Source organism: Musca domestica, unplaced genomic scaffold (assembly GCF_030504385.1).
Source record: "Musca domestica strain aabys unplaced genomic scaffold, Musca_domestica.polishedcontigs.V.1.1 34, whole genome shotgun sequence".
NCBI lineage: Eukaryota > Metazoa > Arthropoda > Insecta > Diptera > Muscidae > Musca > Musca domestica.
In genome coordinates, this window is record NW_026712313.1 from 6120518 (window position 1) to 6146468 (window position 25951).

At 33.6% G+C, this 25951-nt stretch overlaps 1 protein-coding gene and 2 non-coding genes across 3 annotated transcripts in view; 2 read left to right on the plus strand and 1 right to left on the minus strand.

Annotated features, from left to right (window-relative positions):
* The window catches only part of LOC131800418 (lipase 1-like), a 96200-nt gene that overhangs the window by 64684 nt on the left and 5565 nt on the right, over positions 1–25951 (plus strand). The window lies entirely within an intron of this gene.
* TRNAM-CAU (transfer RNA methionine (anticodon CAU)) lies at positions 5995–6066 on the plus strand. The gene has a single exon. It is a non-coding gene; the product is annotated as a tRNA-Met (tRNA).
* Positions 7385–7456, minus strand: TRNAM-CAU (transfer RNA methionine (anticodon CAU)). The gene has a single exon. It is a non-coding gene; the product is annotated as a tRNA-Met (tRNA).

Below are 25951 nucleotides of genomic sequence, written 5' to 3' on the forward strand. Positions count from 1 at the left end.
AGAAATGGTTCGAAAAGTAAAGGAGCGACTTGATCGAAACCCGCGTCGCAGTAGCCGAAAAATGCCACGTGAGCTGAATATATCACAATGTTTCATTCGGAAAACGTTGAAAAATGAGCTCGGAAATTGCTAAAAGTGCAAGAACATACACCGCAACAGAAAGAAAATAGACTCAAAAGAGCTCAAGAGTTGCTTCGCTTGGCCGAAAGTGGTGAACTGCCGAATTGGGTTTTCTCCGATGAGAAAACATTTCTTGTCCAGCAGTTTGTAAACAAACAAAATGATCGTGTTTACTTGCCAAAGAGGTCACCTGAAAATGTGCACATTCTGTTGCCCACCAGAACAAAAGCGCGCCATGGTGATGTTATGGGGTGCCATAACAGCCGATGGTCACTCTCCGCCACCCAAGAATGGTTACAACATGAGGTTCCTCGCTTCATTTCCAGCGCATAATGGCCACCAAAATATGCGAAAACTCCGTTGGTCTATTGTGTCTGGAGTATTTTGGAAAGCAAGGGTGGCACTAAAAAATAACGAAGTATCGATCACCTCAAGCAAGCGCTTCACCGGGAATGGGCCAAAATACCGCAGAGCAACATTCGGGCAGCGTGTGTCGGTTTCATTGGCCATTTGAAGGCCATAATTAGTGCCAAAGGTGACCAATTCGAACAAATCTAAACTTATTCTAAAATTTGATGATATTTCCGACATTTTTTGCTTTGATTCAATAAAATTTAAAAATATATGTATAAAAGTTATGGCTTTTGACTTTGATGAGTTTTTTTTATCTAACCCTGTATAGTCGCAAAAAGTCGAAGAAAATATTTTACTGCACAGAAAGAGAAAAGATCATTCGATTTTGCTCCAACTCAGGTTCTAAAATGGACAATATCGTTCCACTCCATTTAGTACCTATCCCACAAAGGGTCAACATTTTTAATAATTATAACTCTTATAAAATGAGTCCAATTGTCTTCAAAAATCACATAACGCAATATATATATTAACCCAAGGTCTGGTATGGAAATGGAATATATCGGTCCACTCCTTCTGGTACCTCCCCCACAAAGGGTCAAAAATTTTAATGACCAAAACGATAATAAATTCCGTTTCTATTCAGGCTTGGCTAAGTATTTCCGGCAACACAAGATCTGTTATACAGATGGTAGAGATCGCACCATACCTTCTGGTACCTCCCACACCAAGGGTCACAATTTTGAATAATCAAAATTATCATAAATTCCACAATAAGCATCCGGTTCTTTTCAAATTTCGCACATCCCATTATTTCTACTAACACAAGATCTGCTGTGAAGAAGGTTTATATCGGAGCACTCCTTATGGTACTTGCTCTGCATAGGGTTCACGATTTTAAAAAACAAAACTCTCAAATAATGCAAAATAAACATCCAACTCTCTTCATATGTCACACATACAAACATTTTCGCCAACACAAGATGTGTTGTAGAGTGTATATATATGTATATATATATATATATATATATATATATTTGCGAACCCCTTCTGCTACCTCACCCACAAAGGCTTTTATCTGTCATAACTTGCCAAACAAGTCAGCGATTCTTTACAACATGCTAAACATTTCTCTCTACCAGAAATCTGGGTTGAATTCGAAATTTATGAGTTAGCATAAAATTGGATATAAGTGTTCCATTTTCTTGTAATTTCGCCCATACCAATATTTATACCCTACACCACATAGTGACAAGGGTATTATGTCTTTGTGCATTTGTTTGTAACATGGAGAAGGAAGCGAGATAGACCCATAGTTACTTTTGAGGATCTCCATAGAATCACTTTCTGAGTTGATTTATACAAGTTAGTCCGTCTGTCCGTCCGTCCGTCTGTCCATGTATTCTTGTGAACATAATGCAGGTCGCATTTATTATCCGATTGAGATGAAATTTTGCACAAATCATTTGTTTGGTCCATGGACGAACCCTATTGAAATTGGAGATAATCGGTAAAAATTTAGATATAGCTCCCATATATATCTTCGTCCGATTTGCCTTCTATTGTGCACCAAACGTGCAACATCAGCCCGAATAGTATGGAATTTTGCACATACAACCAAATTAGGCCTGAAAATACGTATGCCAAATTTGATCGAAATCGGTTCAGATATAGCTATAGCTCCCATATATATTGTTCATCCGATTTGTTATTTTTGTCCTCCCCAGCCGTAATATGCACTATGTAACAAAAATATTTGGAGAAATATATCAAATGCAGCTCAGAAATACATTTGCTAAATTTTATCGAGATCGGTTTAGATTTGGATATAGCTCCCATATATAACTTCGTCCGATTTACCTTTTATTGTGCACCAAACGTCTAATATTTGCTCAAATGGGATGGAATTTGGAACATAGGACCAAATTGAGTCTAGAAAGTAGTATGCCAAATTTGGTGAAGATCGTTTGAGATATAGCTATAGCTCCCATATTTATTGTTCATCCGATTTGTTATATTTGTTACCCACAGCCGTAATATGCACTCCGTAAAAACGATATTCAGGGAAATATATCAAATACAGCTCAGAAATATCTTCGCAAATTTTATCGAGATGGGTTCAGATTTGGATATACCTTTATCTGATTTCAAATTAATTTGCACCAAATGGGCAGTACAAGTCCGAATTAAAAAATTTAAAAACCTTCGGTATATTTAGTCCTTTGAACTTTAAATTATAATTATAATCATAGCGTGTATGATTGAATTCTCTTATAAAAACTTGTAATTGTTATGTGGAGCTCTACTAAAATAGCAAAGTGGTGTAGTGTATCATGAATTTCTTTACTGGTTTTATCTGCATTAGATGAAGTATGTCAATAGAATGCTTCGGTCGACTATATCTGGTATCTCGAGCACATAAAGTGTTGGAAATAGTCGATACAGTCCAAACCTAGCACGTCGAAATATTGATATCATATTTGTTTAAGTCCGATACGAAATGGACAATATTGCCCCGTTCCTTCGAAATCTACTCCATAGAGGGCCAACAATTTGAATAATCATCAGAGAAGTCAAAATATATTTAAATAATCGAACATTGGCTGAGGGTATACATCTGTCGGCAAAGCCGACTGATACTTTTTTGCTTCTTTTCAAACATTGTTTGACGATTATGATATAGAAAAATAATTATTTTTTTTTAATATTCAACCATGCTATGTAGCAACTTTTCACCCCACTGTTCATTTACTTTATCTATTAATTCCAATGATATTTCCTTTTATGGCAAACGACACAAAAAAAAATAAACTGTAGCATACCGAGCCTGTTCATGCAATGCGATTTGAACGCGCTTAACTAATTTGTGCTCACAATAAGGCCATTATGAAATCGCTAAACTCCTTTAGCTACTAATAAGAAAAAAATCTATTCAACCCAACCAACCAAATTCACAAACATACACACAACTAAATGAACAAAGTATCGAAACAATACGAAAAAAAACGATAACGATGACAAAACTTAACAAATGATGCCACTTTAGAAATTTTCCTCAACAGAATTGTGCAGCGTAGCCGAGGAAAACTTTGTTTCACATCGATACCGGATTGAAATAGTTACTTCGTTGAGAGTTACTTTGTTGATGGCGGTCGGTGGTGGGGGATGTAGGGGCAAGAGTATAGAACTTTTCGATTTGGTATGCGGTATTACATTGACAATATTGTTCATCCGTAACTGCAAAATAGAAAAAAAATAAAGTGGAGGAAAAATGTGGACTTTGTATAACAACAACATAGTTTGTTACAATTTTGAAGTAGTAGTAGATGGTGGCGTTGTTGTTGTTGTTCTTGCATTTTTGAAACTTGCTGATCATAACCTTAACGCGTTCCTTTCCCAGACACACTTTGCTTGAAATTCCCATACACGCTGAAATGTTACGAAGGTAGATGTTTAGGTGGGTGATTCCTCCTCTCCCCAATGTGACCTATTGCAGTCTATGGTACAGTAGTATTTGTTAAAAATATTTTTCAAGGACCAATCAAACGTGGATTTTTTAAAGAATATTTTTTCAAGGACCAATAAACGTGGATTTTTTAAAGAATATTTTTTCAAGGACCAATAAACGTCGATTTTTTAAAGTATATTTTTTCAAGGACCAATAAACGTGGATTTTTTAAAGAATATTTTTTTAAGGACCGATAAAAGTGGATTTTTAAAGAATATTTTTCCAAGGACCAATGAACGCGGATTTTTTAAAGAATATTTTTCCAAGGACCAATAAACGAAGATTTTTTAAAGAATATTTTTCCAAGGACCAGTAAACGTAGATTTTTTAAAGAATATTTTTTCAAAGACCAATAAACGTGGATTTTTTAAATAATATTTTTTCAAAGACCAATAAACGTGGATTTTTTAAATAATATTTTTTCAAAGACCAATAAACGTGGATTTTTTAAATAATATTTTTTCAAAGAACCAAAAAAGGAGGATTTTTCTAAAAAAATATTTTTTCAAGCACCATCTCAACAATAAACGTGGATTTTTTAAAGAATATTTTTTCAAACGACCAATAAAGGAGGATTTTTCTAAAAAATGTTTTTTCAAGGACCATCTCAACAATAAACGTGGATTTTTTAAAGAATATTTTTTCAAACGACCAATAAAGGAGGATTTTTCTAAAAAATGTTTTTTCAAGGACCATCTCAACAATAAACGTGGATTTTTACGAATATTTTTAAGGACCATCTCAACAATAAACGTGGATTTTTAAGAATATTTTTCAAGGACCATCTCAACAATAAACGTGGGTTTTTAAGAATTTTTTTCAAAGACTATCTCAACAATAAACGTGGAATTTTAAGAATTTTTTTCAAGGACCAACAGTCAAACAAACGTGGATTTTTTAAAGAATAGTTTTCAAGAACCCTCAAACCAAGGAACGTGGATTTTTAAAGAATAGTTTTCAAGAACCCTCAAACCAAGGAACGTGGATTTTTAAAGAATATTTTTCAAGGACCTTTAGACCAATTAACGTGAATTTTTTAAAGAATATTTTTCAAGGACCTTTAGACCAATAAACGTGAATTTTTTAAAGAATATTTTTCAAGGACCTTTAGACCAATAAACGTGGATTTTTAAAGTATATTTTTCAGTGACCTTTAGACCAATAAATGTGGATTTTTTTTTTTAAGTCAAGGACCATCTCAACAATAAATGTGGATTTTTTTTTTAAGTCAAGGACCATCTCAACAATAAATGTGGATTCTTTAACAAATATTTTTCAAGGACCTTTAGATCAATAAACGTGGATTTTTTAAAAAATATTGTTTCAAGGATCATCTCAACAAAAACGTGGATTTTTTAAAGAATATTTTTTCAAGGACCAATAAACGTGGATTTTTTAAAGAACATTTTTTCAAGGACCAATAAACACGGATTTTTTTAAAGAATATTTTTTCAAGGACCAATAAAGGTGGATTTTTTTTCAAGAACACCAACTTGGATATATAAGGAAATTTTTCAAAGATGACAACTTGGATTTTTAATGATATTTTTTCAAGGACCATCAAACGTAAATTTTTTTAAAGAATATTTTCAAAGACACCAACTTGGATTTTGAATGATATTTTTTCATGGACACCAGCTTGGATATTTGGGAATATATTTTCACGGACTCTAAAGAAGATTTTAAAGAATATTATTTCAAGGACTATCCTATATTTCAAACGGAATAAGGAGGATCTGAGATAAACTCATAGGTTTTAAAAGAATGTGTTTAGGATATTTCAATATCTTATTTACACGTTCTATTATCCATACCTAATAGTAACTTATTTTTATTTATTTTAGTACACATCATTACTTTTATCATCAAAAAAATTAATCAGATATCCGTGAGATTTGATACTAAAATATTTTTTGTTTAAATTAGCTAACTTCAATGTCGTGCTCTCTATAAAATATTCTGTGTGTCTTCTTGTGTATTGATTATTGACTTTTGTTGTCACTATGCCAACAAGCAGAGTGGCGCAGTGGAAGCGTGCTGGGCCCATAACCCAGAGGTCCGAGGATCGAAACCTTGCTCTGCTAACTTGAAAAATGCTTTTTTTGGGAAAATTATATTTTTATATGTAAGAAAATAAATAACAATAAATAAATTAGAAAATAAAAAACTAATTAAATCAATCAACAAAATAAAGAAATTGTATAATAGAGAAATTATATAATAAGTAAAAAAGTAAATGAATAATTAAATAAAGATTTTCGTCAAATTTTATTTTTTCAAAAACAATTTGGCTTTTTGAGGCAAGGATTCGTAATCGGTGCGACAAAATTAATTTTTTTTTTTCAATAATTACAGGAAAACGCCCTTAAATTATGAATGTAGATCTAAAAATGGAAGACTTGTGTATCGACGTCTTAAAACTTCTTATAAAGGTAACTTCTACCGCAATTGTTGAAATAATCGGATGCAGATTCATTGGAATTCTTCATTATGTATATTGTGTGATCCACAATATTACGGATATTTCGTCAGTCCACTTTCACATTTAAGATTCGTTTTAACAGTTTGTATTGGGCCTTTTTAGTACTCAAAATTCACAATTTATTCAGTTTGATAATATTTTTTTTTATATTAAATTTTCAGATTTCCAATTTTTTTTCTCGAAGGAATAATAAGAGAAAAAGTCTTCAAATTCTTTAATTTTGTAGTTTATTGTGGAAAATTTTAGCAAAACCATTGCACAATGGACCCACATCCAAATTTCAGAATTTCAGCTTAATCCCTCTACCCATTACCAAAATTTGATAAAATTAATATACTTTACTACTTTTCGTACAAATATAGGACACATTTCTAAACCACCACCAAATCTTTAGCACAGTGTTTTGTCTCTATTCCTTCTCCCAAACCAAATATACCGTTTAGTACAAATATAGTACATATTTCCGAAGCCTCCATATGTACAGGCTGCATAAGGACAACGACCCTAATACCAAATTTCAAGCACTATCTGTTATACATTCCCAAAACCACCTTTTAATCACAAACCTACCACCGACTGGGACCTCAATATCATCAATATTCATCTGTTAACCCAAAACCAAACTGTTCTAAATTGATTATCATTTAATACAGTTCGCACACTTAGTACATATTTTCAAAACCAAATTCCTATATCAAACTTACATTCCAACCTTGATTCTCATACCGAATTTCAAGTTTTATTGTCACATACCAACGCTGACGCTAATGCAAAATTTTAGCATTTTTAGCTTTAGCCGTTTCATGTAGGCATATGGTACAAATTTTCAGATTTCAAGTACACACTTCGTTGGTTATATTGTTACTTTCCTATAAATAAAATAAAAATATGTTTCTAAATAAAATAATGTTTCAACTGTTTAGCAGAGCAAGGTTTCGATCCTCGGACCTCTGGGTTATGGGCCCAGCACGCTTCCACTGCGCCACTCTGCTTTTTGCGTAGCGACAACAAATGTAAATAATCAACACAGAAGCAGACAATTGTATTTAAATAAAAGCGTTAACGTGGCATATTTCACCGATAACAGATTAATATTATTGATGATAAAATAATAGTTTTGTGTATTTAAATAGATAATAAGGTAAGTTCGGCCGGGTCGAACTTTGAATACCCTCCACCATTTAGAACGAATTTGGATATTTTCAAAAAATTAAATCCGTTAAAGGTTCTGCTAAAATCTTAAAAATACCGAATACAGCCGTTATACTGGGCTTTGTTTCAAATTCGGAACTTGAAATAAACGGTGAATAATGTAGCTACATCTCAAACAATTTCGGAGAGTATTGTACCTAAAATCGTCAAAATACCGAATATAGGGATCTACTGATATATAGGCCCTATGCAAAGACCTGGATCTGCATAGACAATTTTCTGTCACAGACTGTAGTTCCCATTACGAACCCTAAATGCGTAATTTGAAACTACTCTGGTGAGTAATGTCGCTAAAATCATCAGTAATGTCGCTATTTGAAGACGTGAACCTGCACAGACAATTTTCTGTCATATGCCGTAGTATCCATTATGAACTTAAAATAGCAAATTTGAAACAATTCCGGTGAATAATGTCCCTAAAATCATCAATATACCGAATATCGGGGGGTACCGTTATATGGGCGCTATACGAAGACGTGGACCTGCACAGACAATTTTCTGTCTTAGGCTGTAATATCCATTTCGAACCTCAAATACCATATTTGAAACAATTCCAGTGAATAATGTCGCTAAAGTCATCAAAATACCGAATATGGGAAGGTACCATTATATGGGAGCCATATGAAGACGTGGACCTGCACAGACAATTTTCTGTCTTAGGCTGTAGTATCCACTTCGAACTTCAAGAGACGCTAAAATCATCAAAATACCGAATATCGGAAGTTACCGTTATATGGGGGCTATATGAAAACATGGACCTATATGACTACTGCAAAAGTCAATTCGTTCGAAAGATAGCGTGATTACAACAGACAGACAGACGGACATTTAGAATTTTACGCTGATCAAGAATATACATTCTTTGTTGGGTCTAACATGAGTATTTCAAGGAGTTACAAACGGAATGACAAAATTAATATACCATCCATAAAGAGTATAAAAAGCGTGTCTGGAAAAAATGCCGCAATATTTCAAATTTTATGCCTATCGGTACCTCTTGTCATAAATGTCATGTCATATATGTTATGTTTCACGTCAACACTGCCCCGATTCCAAATTATGGAATTCTAGTACCTATTTGTACCCTTTTAACACGAAGTTCCAAAAATGGACCACTACCAAATATTAATTTAGAATTCTATCAATACCCTTTATGAAAATATGTATGTAGTAACATCAATTTGTAACTTATAGCTATTTTCGCAATCCGTTAGTCTGATTTTCTAAAAATGTAAAATTTCAAGTTCCTCTTAAATTATTCCCTCCGACATACCACTGTCTGTAACCATATACGTAGGCTCAGCTTTATGTCGAACCACCCAACCATGCACTAAACTTATAAAAGTTTCGTCTAAAGTTCAAATTTGTTGACAAAGCATGAAAATTGGCTTTTTAGCCTATTAAATGGTAGTTTAGCCTATTGAACGAGCAGCAGCAGTTGGCTTAGTAGAGCATAGAGCATCAGCTAAGTTGTCCCGGCATTGTTGTGTGCCACGCAGCCAGCAGGCAGTCAGGCTGCAACAACAGCAACAAATATAGTTGCAACATAATGCAATATGCAACTTGGACTTGGTCTGGTCTGTTCGAGTAGTAGTAGTAATGCCAGTAATACTCTGTAGCATGTAATAACATGATTTTTAACATGTAACTAAAACGTGTGTACACAGGGACCGACTCTCTTCTGCAGGGCTCAGCAGGAGACCTTTTTATTATGGCAATAGCATGGAATGCATTGGGCCACCGCACTCTTCCCTCGATTGGCCATGTTATTGGCAATTGTTTGTTATTGTGTTGGCATTTGTTGGGCTGTCGCACTTAAGCACGGATTTGAGACACTTTTAAGTGTTGAAAGACAAAATTTGTTTATTCGAAGACCAGCGTGGTTGTGGGATATATTGTGGTTCAATACCGATATTTTTCAAAAATATTTTCAGAGAGAGCAAATTTCAAACTATGGGACTTACTGACATATCAGAAATGGGGGCATTGAAATTTGGAGTGTGAACCACTGTTGCTATGTGTAGGTGAAATAAAAGTGGAGTTTTTGGAAATTCAAATCAGAAGCATATGACATGTACTTAAATGCTGCAACATTGTATGCCGGAAATTTGAGCCGTGGGTGTTGTTTAAGGGCTGCTTGGGTTTAAAATAGCTTTCTTGAAATACGAACAAAAACGGTACGAAAAGCTGCTCAAGGACAATCAGTGTTTTAGACGAATTTTTAAATATCGGGCACTCTTGATACATAAGTATGATATATGACTGAACTTTTTTGAATTTAAAAGAGAACTACAATTTACTAAATGCTGTGGGATAGTATTGATCAAATAAGTAAGACTAGAATTCTAAAATTAGGCAGTTGGATCACAATTTGTGTGTAGGGCTGCTACACTGCGTTTTTTATCGAAAGTGTCAATATAGTCAACTTTAACAATGTTTGAACCATTGGGGTGCAAAAAGTACTAATAGTACTATATTCTGTGCCACGATACAGATATAATTATGGCTCGGTAGGACGGTATGACATTAGGTTAGTTTAATAAATTTCGGATTTCAAGGATGGCAATAATGCCGTATAAAGCCTTCTATCTATAGAATATCTTTAGTTCGCCATCTATTTAAAGAAGACCTTTTCCAAGCCTTTTTTCCATAGAAGACTGTTTGGAGGTTTCTGTCTATAGAAACCCTTTTTGAAATCCTAATCTGTTGCAAGCTATCCATAATCATCTTTTTTTATGGCATTCTATTTGCCCTAAAATATTTCGGAAAATTTGCTGTGTACAGAAGACCAATCGAAGGTATTCTACTTTAATTTACTTAAAAGAGAAGATATTTTGAATAACTTGTATTAAAAGAAGTCTTGATCAAGACCTTCCTTCTATAGAGAACCATGGAGGACTTTCTAAATATGAAAAACTCTGTACAAATTGCCTTTTAATAACACAAGAATCGGTGTTTTAGAAGTGACCTAAATGGTGGTGGCAAGTTCCTCCTTCTCCCAAATTTTTTGAAATTTTCCGATTAAGAATCATTCGAATTAGTTGATTTTAGGTACATGTTGTCATCGGCAATATTTCAGACAGTAAAACGAGGACAGGGTTGCCCATATTCGACGGACCCATCTGACAACGCCATAACTTTTGACAGAGATGTCACATCGCTTAATGACATACCGCGTTTGAAGCGTCAGTCCAAGCAGATTTTTACCATGAACCAATACACGCCACGCGAGCGCTCTGAAATAGTTGAAATCTACATTCAACAGAAGAAGTCAATTGTGAAAACGCAACGTGCTTTTAAAACATTAAAAAATGTGAGAAGTGCGCCTTCTAAGAACACCATTAATTTCTAATCCGAAGAGGCCATTTAAAAGTCGACCAAGGAGATCGACCGAGAATATCGCTGCCGTACGAGTCAGTGTTGAGAGGTCCCCAAGAACATCCCAAAAACGCCGTTCTCAGCAGTTGGGCATGGCTCGGTCCACTTTACAACGGATTATTCGCATTGATTTGCATTTGTTCCCGTACAAAATTCAATTGACGCAAAGAATGTTGCCGGCGGACAAGCCTCGTCGATTGGAATGGGCCCAAAGAGTCATCGAAATGGCCTAAGGGTCCGTCGAATATGGGCAACCCTGTATTATAGGTCCTAGAAGTCGCAAAAGTTTAAATCTTACCTAAACGCCAGGAATACATATATATTAAAAGCATGTCTGTGCAAAAATCTTCAACATAAGTTTAGAAGGTTGACGACAACGAAAAAAATCTCTATTTCCGGTACATATCAATATAATTGTATCAATGTTCCAAAAAAAACCCACATTTTATACCCTCAGTCATATTACAGTTGATACGTCCATAGCGCACCTCATCGAAATAACGGTTTAAGACCCTAGGTCTCTTTTGACCAAATTTATTTCAGGGCATTTGGAGTCGAATCAGGGGTGTCCATCCGTCCGCCCGTCTATATGCCTGGTGCGCACGATAACTCTTGAAGGGAATGGGAAAATAAAGGCTCAACCAATTTTGCTCAAACTTTGCAAGTCCCAATATTTTTGTCAGTTTTAAGTCAGGTGCGATGCGCCTACTAAATAATCGGGCTACTCCATCAAGTACCACCCCGACAAAGGATCGAAATTTGGAATAATTATAACTTTTAAAATGTGATATAAGAGTACGAACGTCCAAAGATGGAATATATCAGTGCACTCCTTTCGTACCACCAGCTTCCGATTCTCATCAAATTATGACCAATTACATCTCCCATGAAATGCGAAATAAGCATCTGAATCTCATCAAATTTCAGACATTTCAATATTTTTTATTGAAATGTAAGATCTGGTGTGAAGATGAAATATATTGGTCCACTCCTTATGGTACCTCCTTCACTAACGGCTAACAGTTTGAATAACCGAAATAAGGATCTGATCCAAGGCAAGATATCTGGTGAAGATGGTAGATATGGGACCACTCCTTCTAGTATCTCCCCACAAAAAGTCAGCATTTTAAATAACAAAATGCTCACATGTGAAATAAGGACGCGATTATCCTCCAATTTCACATATACCATTAGTTTTACTAACTTATGTTACAAATCGGCCCAACCCCTTTTATATTTATTTTTCTCAGCCAGAGATCTTTTCTGAATACGATATATATACACACTTAAAAGGGGACCTTCAAAAGGGTCGTCTATAGATATAATTCATTCATATATATATATGTATATATATATATATATATATATATATACATATATATATATATATATATATATATATATATATATATATATATATATATATATATATATATATATATATACCTCCCTTTTAAGGGAGGTCATTTTGAAACTTTCCTTATCGATATTATACATTTTCAAGGTCTCTATTTATAGAATGCCGTTTTAAGGTATTCTATTGATACATTTATTGATGTATTTTGCCCAAATATTTTCCCTTCTTCAGAACACTGTGCTTGTGGTAACCCTTTTTCCCCATTCCCATAAAGAGATATATTCTCCTCAACAGCCCTGTCGTCATGTGTTACACTTAAAGTTTGTCTAAATTAACAAAAGAATGTGCAACAAATTGATTGTTTAACATAAACGGAGCACTGGATTTTATTGTTCCTTCTTTGGTTGTCTTTGAGGCAAAGATATTGCCAATCGATACTCGGGTTTGTATTGAAATCGAGAAGACAATTGGCGTTGCAGTGTTTGCCAAGTTTGCCAACACTAATAGTGTCGGTTGGATGGTTGGTTTGTTTGGTGACGGGTAACAATGGCAATTGTTTTGCTGTCATGACAGCCAACCGAACGAATGAACAAACAGTCGATTGTCGTCATCTTCAGAGAAGCCCAATTTTGAGTGTAAGTTTTCATACTTTATGTTGGCATTTGTAATACTTTCCGGGGTAAATTGTTCCGCTGTCAATGGCATGCCCATTCATGTTTGCAATAATAACATCTCATCTCCCATACAATGGATGCATGAAACAGCAGGCAATTTTCGCTGTAATATTTTCAAAAACTGAAATCTGTAAGCCCCAAATTTTATTTACTCCAATTTATTTGGCGAACCTTTAAAGAAGCGATGAAAACTTTTGGAGATTTTAAGATAGATACTTGCCATCCTCTAGACAATAAGTAAGGGAGAGTAGATTTGTCTTTCAGTCCATGTGTTGTAAATGTTTTCCAACCGACTTTGTCGCGGCCTTAACTGCTGTTGCAGATTGAAATTAACGAATTGTTAACAATTTTCAATTTGTTAAACATGCTGCAAATGAAGCAATATCACGATGTTCCTTTTTGCCCCACGAAAAACGGCAAGTTGTGGCTGGCTGGCTGGATGGATGGTTGGTAAAACGAACAGCTGAAAAAGTGGCGGTAATGAACCACGCTGACGTTTAATGTTGTTCTGGCTTTCGATGTTGCTGACAAAGGTAGGTAGGTAGGTATCTTGTGGCTCGCTCTATAACATGTATGACCGTAAAAACTAGAGCATTTAATTGCAGATTTATGGAAATTAACTTTTGTCAAAAGATCAAGAAATGAAATGAGAATTTTAGGGACTGCGGATTTTGTGGTATTTTGTTTGGTTTTCTATTTTTTTTTCTCTAATCCGAATAGAGAAAATTGTTTGAAAATGTCATAAAATGGAAATTGAGCGAAAAATCGTGACCATCATTTTGTTGTTGTTCAGTTCGGTTTCGTTGTAAACCTTCATTAAATGAGGTTAACAAAATGTCATTTACTATCATGCGAGCGTAGCGAAAATTAACTAATCTGATTGCTATCAATCTGCTGTCTTTCTTTCTAACTAATTTATGGTTGTAAATGTTAAAGTGAGATTTGGAAAATAAAAATATGGGCACCCAAAGCTAAAGTGTTTAAATACTAATATCAATAGAATATCAGGCATCTAGACGACCTGTAAAAGTTCTTTTATTTATAAAAGAACTCAATAAATATTTTCAGCTCCAGGAGAACTTCAAAGATCTTTTAGTACATAGAAGATCTATTAAACGTCTTCCGTCCATCCTTTATAGAATATTTTAAGAAATGTAAAAACAATTCGGTACATAGAACATAATTACATGAAGAATAGATCTGATCCGGCAGAGTAGTTCTAGAAGATACCCTGCACACAAAAAACCATTACAAATTATTAATATCCTCTATCATGGAAGGAAGCGTATACTCAAGTTCTCATTCCGTTTGTAACACCTCCTAATACTTGTCGGAGACCCCAAAATTACGGGGTGAAAAAAAAAAACTGCAACAAAGTTAAATGTTGCTCTGTGGTACTTTGGCCCATTCTCATTCCTTCTCATTCCGTTTGCTTGAGGTGATCGACACTTTGGTATTTTTTATACCCCCCCCCCGTTTGTAATTACATATATTTTTGTTCAGCGTAAAATTCTAAGTCGATTTTTGTCTGTCTGTTGTAATCATGCTATCTTTCGAACAAATTGATATAGAAGGCTAAAATTTTGCACGCATGTTTATTTTGCCAGTAGACAGGTTAAGTTCGTAAATGAGCCATGTAGGTCCACATTTTCATATAGCTTCAATGTAACGGTACCTCCCGATATTCGGTATTTTGATGATTTAAGCGACATTATTCACCGGAATTGTTTTAAATTTGGTATTTGAAGTTCGTAGTAAATACTACAGCTTGGGACAGAAAGTTGTCTGTGCAGGTCCACGTCTTCGTATAGCCCCCAAAGAACGGTACCACCCATATTCGGTATTTTGATGATTTTAGCGTCATTATTCACCGGAGTGGGTCAAATTAAGTATTTAGAGTTCGAAATGGGAACTACAGTCTGTGACAGAAAATTGTCTATTCAGGTCCAGGTCTTCGTATAGGCACCATATATCAGTACCAGTAAGTATTTAGAGTTCGAAATGGGAACTACAGTCTGTGACAGAAAATTGTCTATTCAGGTCCAGGTCTTCGTATAGGCACCATATATCAGTACCTCCCTATATTCGGTATTTTGACGATTTTAGGTACAATACTCACCAAAATTGTTTGAATTGTCGTATTTGAAGTTCGTAATGGATGCTACAGCCTGTGACAGAGAATTGACTATGCAGGTCCAGGTCTTCTTATAGCTCCGATGTAACGATACCTCCCTATAAACGGTATTATGATGATTTTAGCTAAATTATTCACCGTTTATTTCAATTTCGATAATATTACGGCTATATTCGGTATTTTTAAAATTTTAACAGAATTGCTTAAGGATTTTATTTCCAAATTCGTTCCAAATGGTGGAGGTTATTCAAAGTTCGGTCCGGCCGAACTTACTGCTTTTTAACTTGTTAGTGCCAACCTTGGTTTCCAAAATACTCCAGACACAATAGTCCAACAGATTGGTATCGGGAGATTTTGGTGGCCATTGTGTGCTGGAAATGAAGCGAGAAACTTGATTTTGTAGTCATTTTTGGGTGGTGCGTGAGAGTGCTAAGTTGCTGAGTCCTGTTGGAATGTCCAAGGTCTGCGGACAAAATGTTTGCGTGCCCAAGGCTTTAATACACCCTCCAGAATATTTTGGCGATAATATTCGGCATTTATTCTGATGCCAGGGTCGATTAATACGAGTGGAGAGCGACCATCGGCTGTTATGGCGGCCCACATCATCACCATGGCCGGCACTTTAGTTCTGGTGGCCAACCGAAGGTGCACATTTGCAGCTGACCTCCTTGGCAAGTAAACACGGTCATTTTGTTTTTTTTTTTACAAACTGCTGGACAACGAATTTTTTCTCATCGGAGAAAACCAAATTCGACAGTTCACCACTTTCGGCCAAGCGAAGCAACTCTTTAGCTCTTTTGAGTCTATTTTCTTTCTGTTGCGGTGTAAGTTCTTGCACTTTTTGGAATTTCAATGGCTTTATCCCGTGCTCATTTTTCAATATTTGCCAAATGGAGTATTACGATATTCAGCTCACGAGCCATTTTTCGGCCACTGCGAAACGGGTCGATTTTCGATTTTTTTATTTTTCGAAACATTTCTGCTGATGTTACTGTTTTCTTCCGTCCACTTCCTTTAGGTTGGGCTACGCTACCAGTATCACGATAACGAGCGATGGTACGAGACAGATAATATTTATTCACATTTAAATGCTGGAGTGCTCAACGATAGCCACTTGTGATTTTCCAGCCAAATATGAAGAAATCACACCATCACGCTTGAATTCCATCACGATTAACTTTTTTTCTGAAAATTTTCACCAAAATGTTTTTGCACGCTCGTAAACAATATAATGACCTGTCACTGAAATAATTTTAACAGCTGTCGAACGAGTGGTCTTGAAATGACAGCAGTCTGAATTTGGTTGTAGTTTTCATCTCACTCTGTATTATATACTTTTTGGGTCTGAGTATTTCGGAATGACAAAGTTCAAATACCCTCCATAGTATGTTGGACGGTATAAAAATGCTTATTTCAGATGCGAAATAAAAAATGTTACACCACCCCTTCGGTACCTCCCCCATAAAAGATCAATACTATGAATAATCGCATGTCAAAATATATTAAAATGTAAGGTCATAGGCTGAGGATATACATTGTGCACCATATGGCCAATATCAGTTCAAATTACCTGCATTTTGGTACATCCGACTGAATTTAGTCTAGAAGCAAGTACATCGAATTTGGTTTATTGGTTCGGATATAGCTATATCACATTCGTAACATGCACTCCGATAGAATGATATTTGGCACCAGGTATCGGATACAACTCAGAAATACCTCTGGCAAATTTTGTCAAGATGGGTTCAGATTTGGATATACTTCCATACCTACCTTAATCCGATTTCAGGTTTATTGTGCACAAAATGACTTATATCAGCCCAATGCACGTACGACCACATTCAGCCTAGAAGCAAGTACATAAAATTTGGTGAAAATCGGTTCAAATTCAGCTATATCTCTCATATATACATATGTTTCATCAGATTTAGTCTTTATATGTATACCTCACATTCGTAATATGCACTGCACATCATTGATATTTAGTACCAGATATTTTACAGAGCTCGGAAATACCTTTGCCAAATTTTATAGAGAACGGCTAAGAATTGGGTATAGCTTCCTTAATCCGATTTCAGGTTTCTTGTAGAAATAATGGCAAATATCAGCCTAAATGGAGTGAATTTCGGGTCTTGCATTTCCATTTTGTGGAACTCGGTTCCGATACACAGTTTTTTCTTATTATAATCCTTTTTGAGGTTATCATGCATTCTATAGCAATGTTAATAAATATAATAAATAAAAAAAATATCTCCGTCAAATTTGGTGAAAATCGATTCAGAAGTAGATATGCCTCTCATACATTAATTCCCTCTGAAATCAAATTATAACTGGAACTCTACTAACTATGCATAGTGGTGTAGAGTATCATATAGTCGGCCCCGCCCGACATTTGACTTTTCCTTACTGGTTGTGGTATCCTGTAATGCAATTACACCCATCGTATCCATTTGTGATCTATTTTCCCACTATTCACTCATCACTGCCTGTGAAAAAACATCCCTTTAAAGATTCTCCCTCAATTCCAGCTAAATCCCTGAAAAGTACATTTGAAAAAAAGCGAGTGAAAATTAACAACTACTGTTGCGCCAACATGTTGAGTTGTTTTTTATGATTTATGGCCGTATAGTGTTCATTCTCGTCGAGACAATTTACAACGCGACACATGCTGTATAAAATCTCCAAACCATAATGAACTTCAAGTGAAATAACAACTCATATCCAGCTTATGCTAAGGGTGGATGGGGGGCGAAAGCATTGAAAGTGAGCATCCCGAAACCGGAAGTGAGTGTCTGAATAAATACGCGTGGAAAACTTTTGTTTTTGTTAAGCCAAAAAGAAAGAGGCAAAAAATGAGGAAATATATTCCTTGTGCCTTTTGTAGCCAAGAAGAAAAAATATGTTCATAATAAGGCCAATCTTATGTTAGGCGCTAAACCGTATCATGGTATGTATCTTCGTTTTTCTTTTACTTTCTCGTTACATCAACATGATATTCCTTTTAAATTTTCAGAATGAAAAACTTGTTCAAATTTATTTTTTGTTTTTATTAGTAATGCATGACACCACTATCATTGCATTCCTCTATATGCTATTTTTCCTCTTTAAAAAAGTGATCACAAATAATAGGTAAAAGCCCCGAAATGTCAATATTGAAGGAGTTATGGCCATTTTAAAGTATGATATTTTTCCTCCTTAAAAAAGTGATTACAAATAATAGCTAAAAACCCCGAAATGTCAATATTTAAAAAGTTATGGCCATTTTAAAGTATGCTATTTTTCCTCTTTAAAAAAGTGATCACAAATAATAGCTAAAAACCCCGAAATGTCAATATTTAAAGAGTTATGGCCATTTTAAAGTATGCTATTTTTCCTCTTTAAAAAAGTGATCACAAATAATAGCTAAAAACCCCGAAATGTCAATATTTAAGGAGTTATGGCCATTTTAAAGTATGCTATTTTTCCTCTTTAAAAAAGTGATCACAAATAATAGCTAAAAACCCCGAAATGTCAATATTTAAGGAGTTATGGCCATTTTAAAGTATGCTATTTTTGCTCTTTAAAAAAGTGATCACAAATAATAGCTAAAAACCCCGAAATGTCAATATTTAAGGAGTTATGGCCATTTTAAAGTATGCTATTTTTCCTCTTTAAAAAAGTGATCACAAATAACAGCTAAAAACCCCGAAATGTCAATATTTAAGGAGTTATGTCAATTTTAAAGTGTGCTATTTTTCCTCTTTAAAAAAGTGATCACAAATAATAGCTAAAAACCTCGAAATGTCAATATTTAAGGAGTTATGGCCATATTAAAGTATGCTATTTTTCCTCTTTAAAAAAGTGATCACAAATAATAGCTAAAAACTTCGAAATGTCAATATTTAAGGAGTTATGGCCATTTTAAAGTATGCTATTTTTCGTCCTTACAAAAGTGATCACAAATAATAGCTAAAAACCTCGAAATGTCAATATTTAAGGAGTTATGGCCATTTTAAAGTATGCTATTTTTCTTCTTTAAAAAAGTGATCACAAATAACAGCTAAAAACCCCGAAATGTCAATATTTAAGGAGTTATGGCCATTTTAAAGTGTGCTATTTTGCTATGCTATAATAGCTAAAAACCCCGAAATGTCAATATTTAAGGAGTTATGGCCATTTTAAAGTATGCTATTTTTCCTCTTTAAAAAAAGTGATCACAAATAACAGCTAAAAACCCCGAAATGTCAATAAAAACCCTGAAATATCAATATTTAAGGAGTTATGGCCATTTTAAAGTGTGCTATTTTTCCTCTTTAAAAAAGTGATCACAAATAATAGCTAAAAACCTCGAAATGTCAATATTTAAGGAGTTATGGCCATTTTAAAGTATGCTATTTTTCGTCCTTACAAAAGTGATCACAAATAACAGCTAAAACCTCGAAATGTCAATATTTAAGGAGTTATGGCCATTTTAAACTATGCTATTTTTCCTCTTTAAAAAAGTGATCACAAATAACAGCTAAAAACCCCGAAATGTCAATATTTAAGGAGTTATGGCCATTTTAAACTATGCTATTTTTCCTCTTTAAAAAAGTGATCACAAATAACAGCTAAAAACCCCGAAATGTCAATATTTAAGGAGTTATGGCCATTTTAAACTATGCTATTTTTCCTCTTTAAAAAAGTGATCACAAATAATAGCTTAAAACCCCGAAATGTCAATATTTAAGGAGTTATGGCCATTTTAAAGTATGCTATTTTTCGTCCTTACAAAAGTGATCACAAATAATAGCTAAAAACTTCGAACTGTCAATATTTAAGGAGTTATGGCCATTTTAAAGTATGCTATTTTTCGTCCTTACAAAAGTGATCACAAATAATTGCTAAAAACCTCGAAATGTCAATATTTAAGGAGTTATGGCCATTTTAAAGTATGCTATTTTTCTTCTTTAAAAAAGTGATCACAAATAACAGCTAAAAACCCCGAAATGTCAATATTTAAGGAGTTATGGCCATTTTAAAGTATGCTATTTTTCCTCTTTAAAAAAGAGATCACAAATAACAGCTAAAAACCCCGAAATGTCAATATTTAAGGAGTTATGGCCATTTTAAAGTATGCTATTTTTCATCTTTAAAAAAGTGATCACAAATAACAGCTAAAAACCCCGAAATGTCAATATTTAAGGAGTTATGGCCATTTTGAAGTATGCTATTTTTCCTCTTTAAAAAAGTGATCACAAATAACAGCTAAAAACCCCGAAATGTCAATATTTAAGGAGTTATGGCCATTTTAAAGTATGCTATTTTTCCTCTTTAAAAAAGTGATCACAAATAATAGCTAAAAACCCCGAAATGTCAATATTTAAGGAGTTATGGCGATTTTAAAGTATGCTATTTTTCCTCTTTAAAAAAGTGATCACAAATAACAGCTAAAAACCCCGAAATGTCAATATTTAAGGAGTTATGGCCATTTTAAAGTATGCTATTTTTCGTCCTTACAAAAGTGATCACAAATAATAGCTAAAAACCTCGAAATGTCAATATTTAGGGAGTTATGGCCATTTTAAAGTGTGCTATTTTTCCTCTTTAAAAAAGTGATCACAAATAATAGCTAAAAACCTCGAAATGTCAATATTTAAGAAGTTATGGCCATATTAAAGTATGCTATTTTTCCTCTTTAAAACAGTGATCACAAATAACAGCTAAAAACCCCGAAATGTCAATATTTAAGGAGTTATGGCCATTTTAATGTATGCTATTTATCCTCTTTAAAAAAGTGATCACAAATAACAGCTAAAAACCCCGAAATGTCAATATTTAAGGAGTTATGGCCATTTTAAAGTATGCTATTTTTCCTTTTTAAAAAAGTGATCACAAATAAAGCTAAAAACCCCGAAATGTCAATATTTAAGGAGTTATGGCGATTTTAAAGTATGCTATTTTTCCTCTTTAAGAAAGTGATCACAAATAATAGCTAAAAACCCCGAAATGTCAATATTTAAGGAGTTATGGCCATTTTAAAGTATGCTATTTTTCCTCTTTAAAAAAGTGATCACAAATAACAGCTAAAAGCTCGAAATGTCAATATTTAAGGAGTTATGGCGATTTTAAAGTATGCTATTTTTCCTCTTTAAAAAAGTGATCACAAATAATAGCTAAAAACCTCGAAATGTCAATATTTAGGGAGTTATGGCCATTTTAAAGTATGCTATTTTTCCTCTTTAAAAAAGTGATCACAAATAATAGCTAAAAACCCCGAAATGTCAATATTTAAGGAGTTATGGCGATTTTAAAGTATGCTATTTTTCCTCTTTAAAAAAGTGATCACAATAATAGCTAAAAACCTCGAAATGTCAATATTTAAGGAGTTATGGCCATTTTGAAGTGTGCTATTTTTCCTCTTTAAAAAAGTGATCACAAATAATAGCTAAAAACCCCGAAATGTCAATATTTAAGGAGTTATGGCGATTTTAAAGTATGCTATTTTTCCTCTTTAAAAAAGTGATCACAAATAATAGCTAAAAACCTCGACATGTCAATATTTAAGGAGTTATGGCCATTTTAAAGTATGCTATTTTTCCTCTTTAAAAAAGTGATCACAAATAATAGCTAAAAACCCCGAAATGTCAATATTTAAGGAGTTATTGCTATTTTAAAGTATGCTATTTTTCCTCTTTAAAAAAGTGATCACAAATAATAGCTAAAAACCCCGAAATGTCAATATTTAAGGAGTTATGGCCATTTTAAAGTATGCTATTTTTCCTCTTTAAAAAAGTGATCACAAATAACAGCTAAAAGCTCGAAATGTCAATATTTAAGGAGTTATGGCGATTTTAAAGTATGCTATTTTTCCTCTTTAAAAAAGTGATCACAAATAATAGCTAAAAACCCCGAAATGTCAATATTTAAGGAGTTATTGATATTTTAAAGTATGCTATTTTTCCTCTTTAAAAAAGTGATCACAAATAATAGCTAAAAACCCCGAAATGTCAATATTTAAGGAGTTATGGCGATTTTAAAGTATGCTATTTTTCCTCTTTAAAAAAGTGATCACAAATAATAGCTAAAAACCTCGAAATGTCAATATTTAAGGAGTTATGACCATTTTAAAGTATGCTATTTTTCCTCTTTAAAAAAGTGATCACAAATAATAGCTAAAAACCCCGAAATGTCAATATTTAAGGAGTTATGGCCATTTGAAAGTATTTTATTTTACCTCTTTAAAAAAGTGATCACAAATAATAGCTAAAAACCCCGAAATGTCAATATTTAAGGAGTTATGGCCATTTTAAAGTATGCTATTTTTCCTCTTTAAAAAAGTGATCACAAATAATAGCTAAAAACACCGAAATGTCAACATTCAAGGAGTTATGGCCATTTTAAAGTATGCTATTTTTCCTCTCAATTCCGAATTGTCAATATTTAAGGAGTTATGGCCATTTTAAAGTATGCTATTTTTCTTCTTTATAAAAGTGATCACAAATAATAGCTAAAAACCCCGAAATGTCAATATTTAAGGAGTTATGGCCATTTGAAAGTATAATATTTTTCCTCTTTAAAAAAGTGATCCAAATAATAGCTAAAAACCCCGAAATGTCAATATTTAAGGAGTTATTGATATTTTAAAGTATGCTATTTTTCCTCTTTAAAAAAGTGATCACAAATAATAGCTAAAAACCCCGAAATGTCAATATTTAAGGAGTTATGGCCATTTTAAAGTATGCTATTTTTCCTCTTTAAAAAAGTGATCACAAATAATAGCTAAAAACCCCGAAATGTCAATATTTAAGGAGTTATGGCCATTTGAAAGTATAATATTTTTCCTCTTTAAAAAAGTGATCCAAATAATAGCAAAAACCCCGAAATGTCAATATTTAAGGAGTTATGGCCATTTTTAAGTATGCTATTTTTCCTCTTTAAAAAAGTGATCACAAATAATAGCTAAAAACCCCGAAATGTCAATATTTAAGGAGTTATGGCCATTTTAAAGTATGATATTTTTCTTCTTTATAAAAGTGATCACAAATAATAGCTAAAAACCCTGAAATGTTAATATTTAAGGAGTTATGGCCATTTTAAAGTATGCTATTTTTCCTCTCATTTCTGAATTGTCAATATTTAAGGAGTTATGGCCATTTTAAAGTATGCTATTTTTCCTCTTTAAAAAAGTGATCACAAATAATAGCTAAAAACCCCGAAATGAGTTACGGCCATTTTAAAGTATGCTATTTTTCCTCCTTAAAAAAGTGATCACAAATAATAGGTAAAACCCCCGAAATTTTTTCGAAATATTGAAAATAGCGAACATCAGGAGGCACTGCTACAAAGTCGGATATGTCTAAATGTGCATATAGAATATGTTTGTACAAACCGAATATATTTAGCATATTTCATATTCCTCTTTATTTTTAGAAAGCTTATGTGATGCATTTTATTCCTTTTCCAAAAACTCACACATGACAGGGTATTCCAGAAAAACAAAACATAAAATTGTGGCCTCTTTGATCTTATCTGTGCAAGAGAAATCAATCAAAAATGTTTGTCCCGTTTTTTCCTCACTTTTACCTCCCTCCCTAGGCTAGCGAAAATTGTAAACATCACGCTTGACAACATTTTTGTGTGGTGATGATTTTGTTGGCGATTTGTCTAAACAATTAAACCGCATGTATTTTTTATGTTCACGAACATATTTGCACAAGCTGTACAGCGTACATTCATTTAATTATAGGCATTAAATTCAAAGTAATTATTAACCCTATATTAAGCATATGTACAATGTTGGTCCCTTTTATAGAATTTCGTTACTATAAAAAATTATTTTGGGTTGATAGCCGTCTCTTTTAAGGTTCTTGGGAACAAAATATTTTTAATAAACCAGCTGAACCGGGCCGCACTCCTAACCCATAGTATTAGGGTTTACTGCATATTTTTAGGAATCTAACATAATTTGTAAACATTTAGCTTTTCTTCTTAAAAAAGGATCAGTTTTTGTAAAAAAGTTGGCTTAGAGTCTATCTACAAATTTGCCGGGTCTAATTTTTTAAGCTTAATGATATTTTCTTGTTTTCTTGTTTTTTATACCCTCCACCATAGTCTGGAGGGTATATTAAGTTTGTCATTCCGTTTGTAACACCTCGAAATATACATTTTAGATCCCACAAAGTATATATATTCTTGATCGGCATAAAATTTTATGTCGATTTAGCGATGTCGGTCCGTCTGTCCGTCTGTGAAAATCACTCTAGCTTCCGAACGAATTGAAGTAGATTGATAAAATTTTACTCAAATGTATATTATGTCTGCAGGACTTATGGTATTGAAAATGGGTCATGTAGGTTCACGTCTTCGTAGAGCCCCCATACAACGGTACCTCCCTATATGCGGTATTTTGATAATTTTAGCGACATTATTCACCGGAATTGTTCCAAATTTGGTAATAGAACTTCGTAATAGACACTACAGCATAAGACAGAAAATTGTCTGTGCGGGTTCACGTCTTCGTATAGCCTCCATATAAGGTACCTCCCGATATTCGGTATTTTGATGATTTTAGCTATATTATTCACCGAAATTATTTCAAATTTGGTATTTGAGGTTTGTAATGGATAATACAGCCTAAGACAGAAAATTGTCTGTGCAGGTTCGCGTCTTCGTATAACCCCCATATAACGGTACCTACTGATATTTGGTATTTTGATGATTTTAGCTACATTATTCACCGGAATTGTTTCAAAATTAGTATTTGATGTTGGTAATGGATACTACAGCCTATGACAGAAAATTGTCTGTGCAGGTCCACGTCTTCGCACAGCCCCCATATAATGATGCCTCCTTATACTCGGTGTTTTGATGATTTTAGCTACATTATTTTTAACGAATTTTATTATTTTTGAGAATTGCCAAATTCGTTCCAAAATTGTTTTTCTAGAGGCTTTTCCCAACATTTTTTTTTCGTAATACCTTTCCACTTTAACTCCAAGTAACTGAAAGTAAAATCGGCCCAGCCGTTCTCAAATTATGTGTAACCATACTCTTTTACACTTTTTTATACACATTGATTTAAAGAAGTAGGCGTCGGCAGTTCCTCTGACTCTAATAAATACTTAGGGTTGGATAGAGAGTCAACAATACCGCGTATACAAATTTTCAAACAGATCTCTTTTTTATTTTGACAAATATAAAGATTTTAAGTAAATCAAAAATATGGGCGTAACAGCAGGCGTGGTCAATTTATTTTTGCATAAAAACCTCGGTGTAGGACGATCATTTGTAAAAAAATGTTCAAATCGGTTTAGCCGTTGTCAACTGGCACAGCTACCAACGAACGACAATTGATTTTTATATATATAGATTTGGAGTGTAACTACATCATATTGCTATGAAAAGTATTTTTTATATCTATTCTAATATTAATTGAATGCTATTACGGCCCTAATACTTTTTTCCGATAGGTCAAAGTTCATATTAATATTCCTCTATTGCATGAAATCATCGTGTGTTTTTAGGCATATTCATAATATTTAGGAAAGCAAAAATACAAAACTATATGCATATATATTTAACATTAAATTAGAGTATTTGTTCATCAAATTTCTGCTTCATTTATGTATCGCGATGAAACGAGCCACAAAACACCATGGTTATTAAAACGTTACAGTATATTAGGATGAGTCATATTTGTTTTGATAATATAAGATCTTAGCAAAGTAGGGAAAAATTGAGTCAAACAAAATGACTCAATTATTGGTAATTA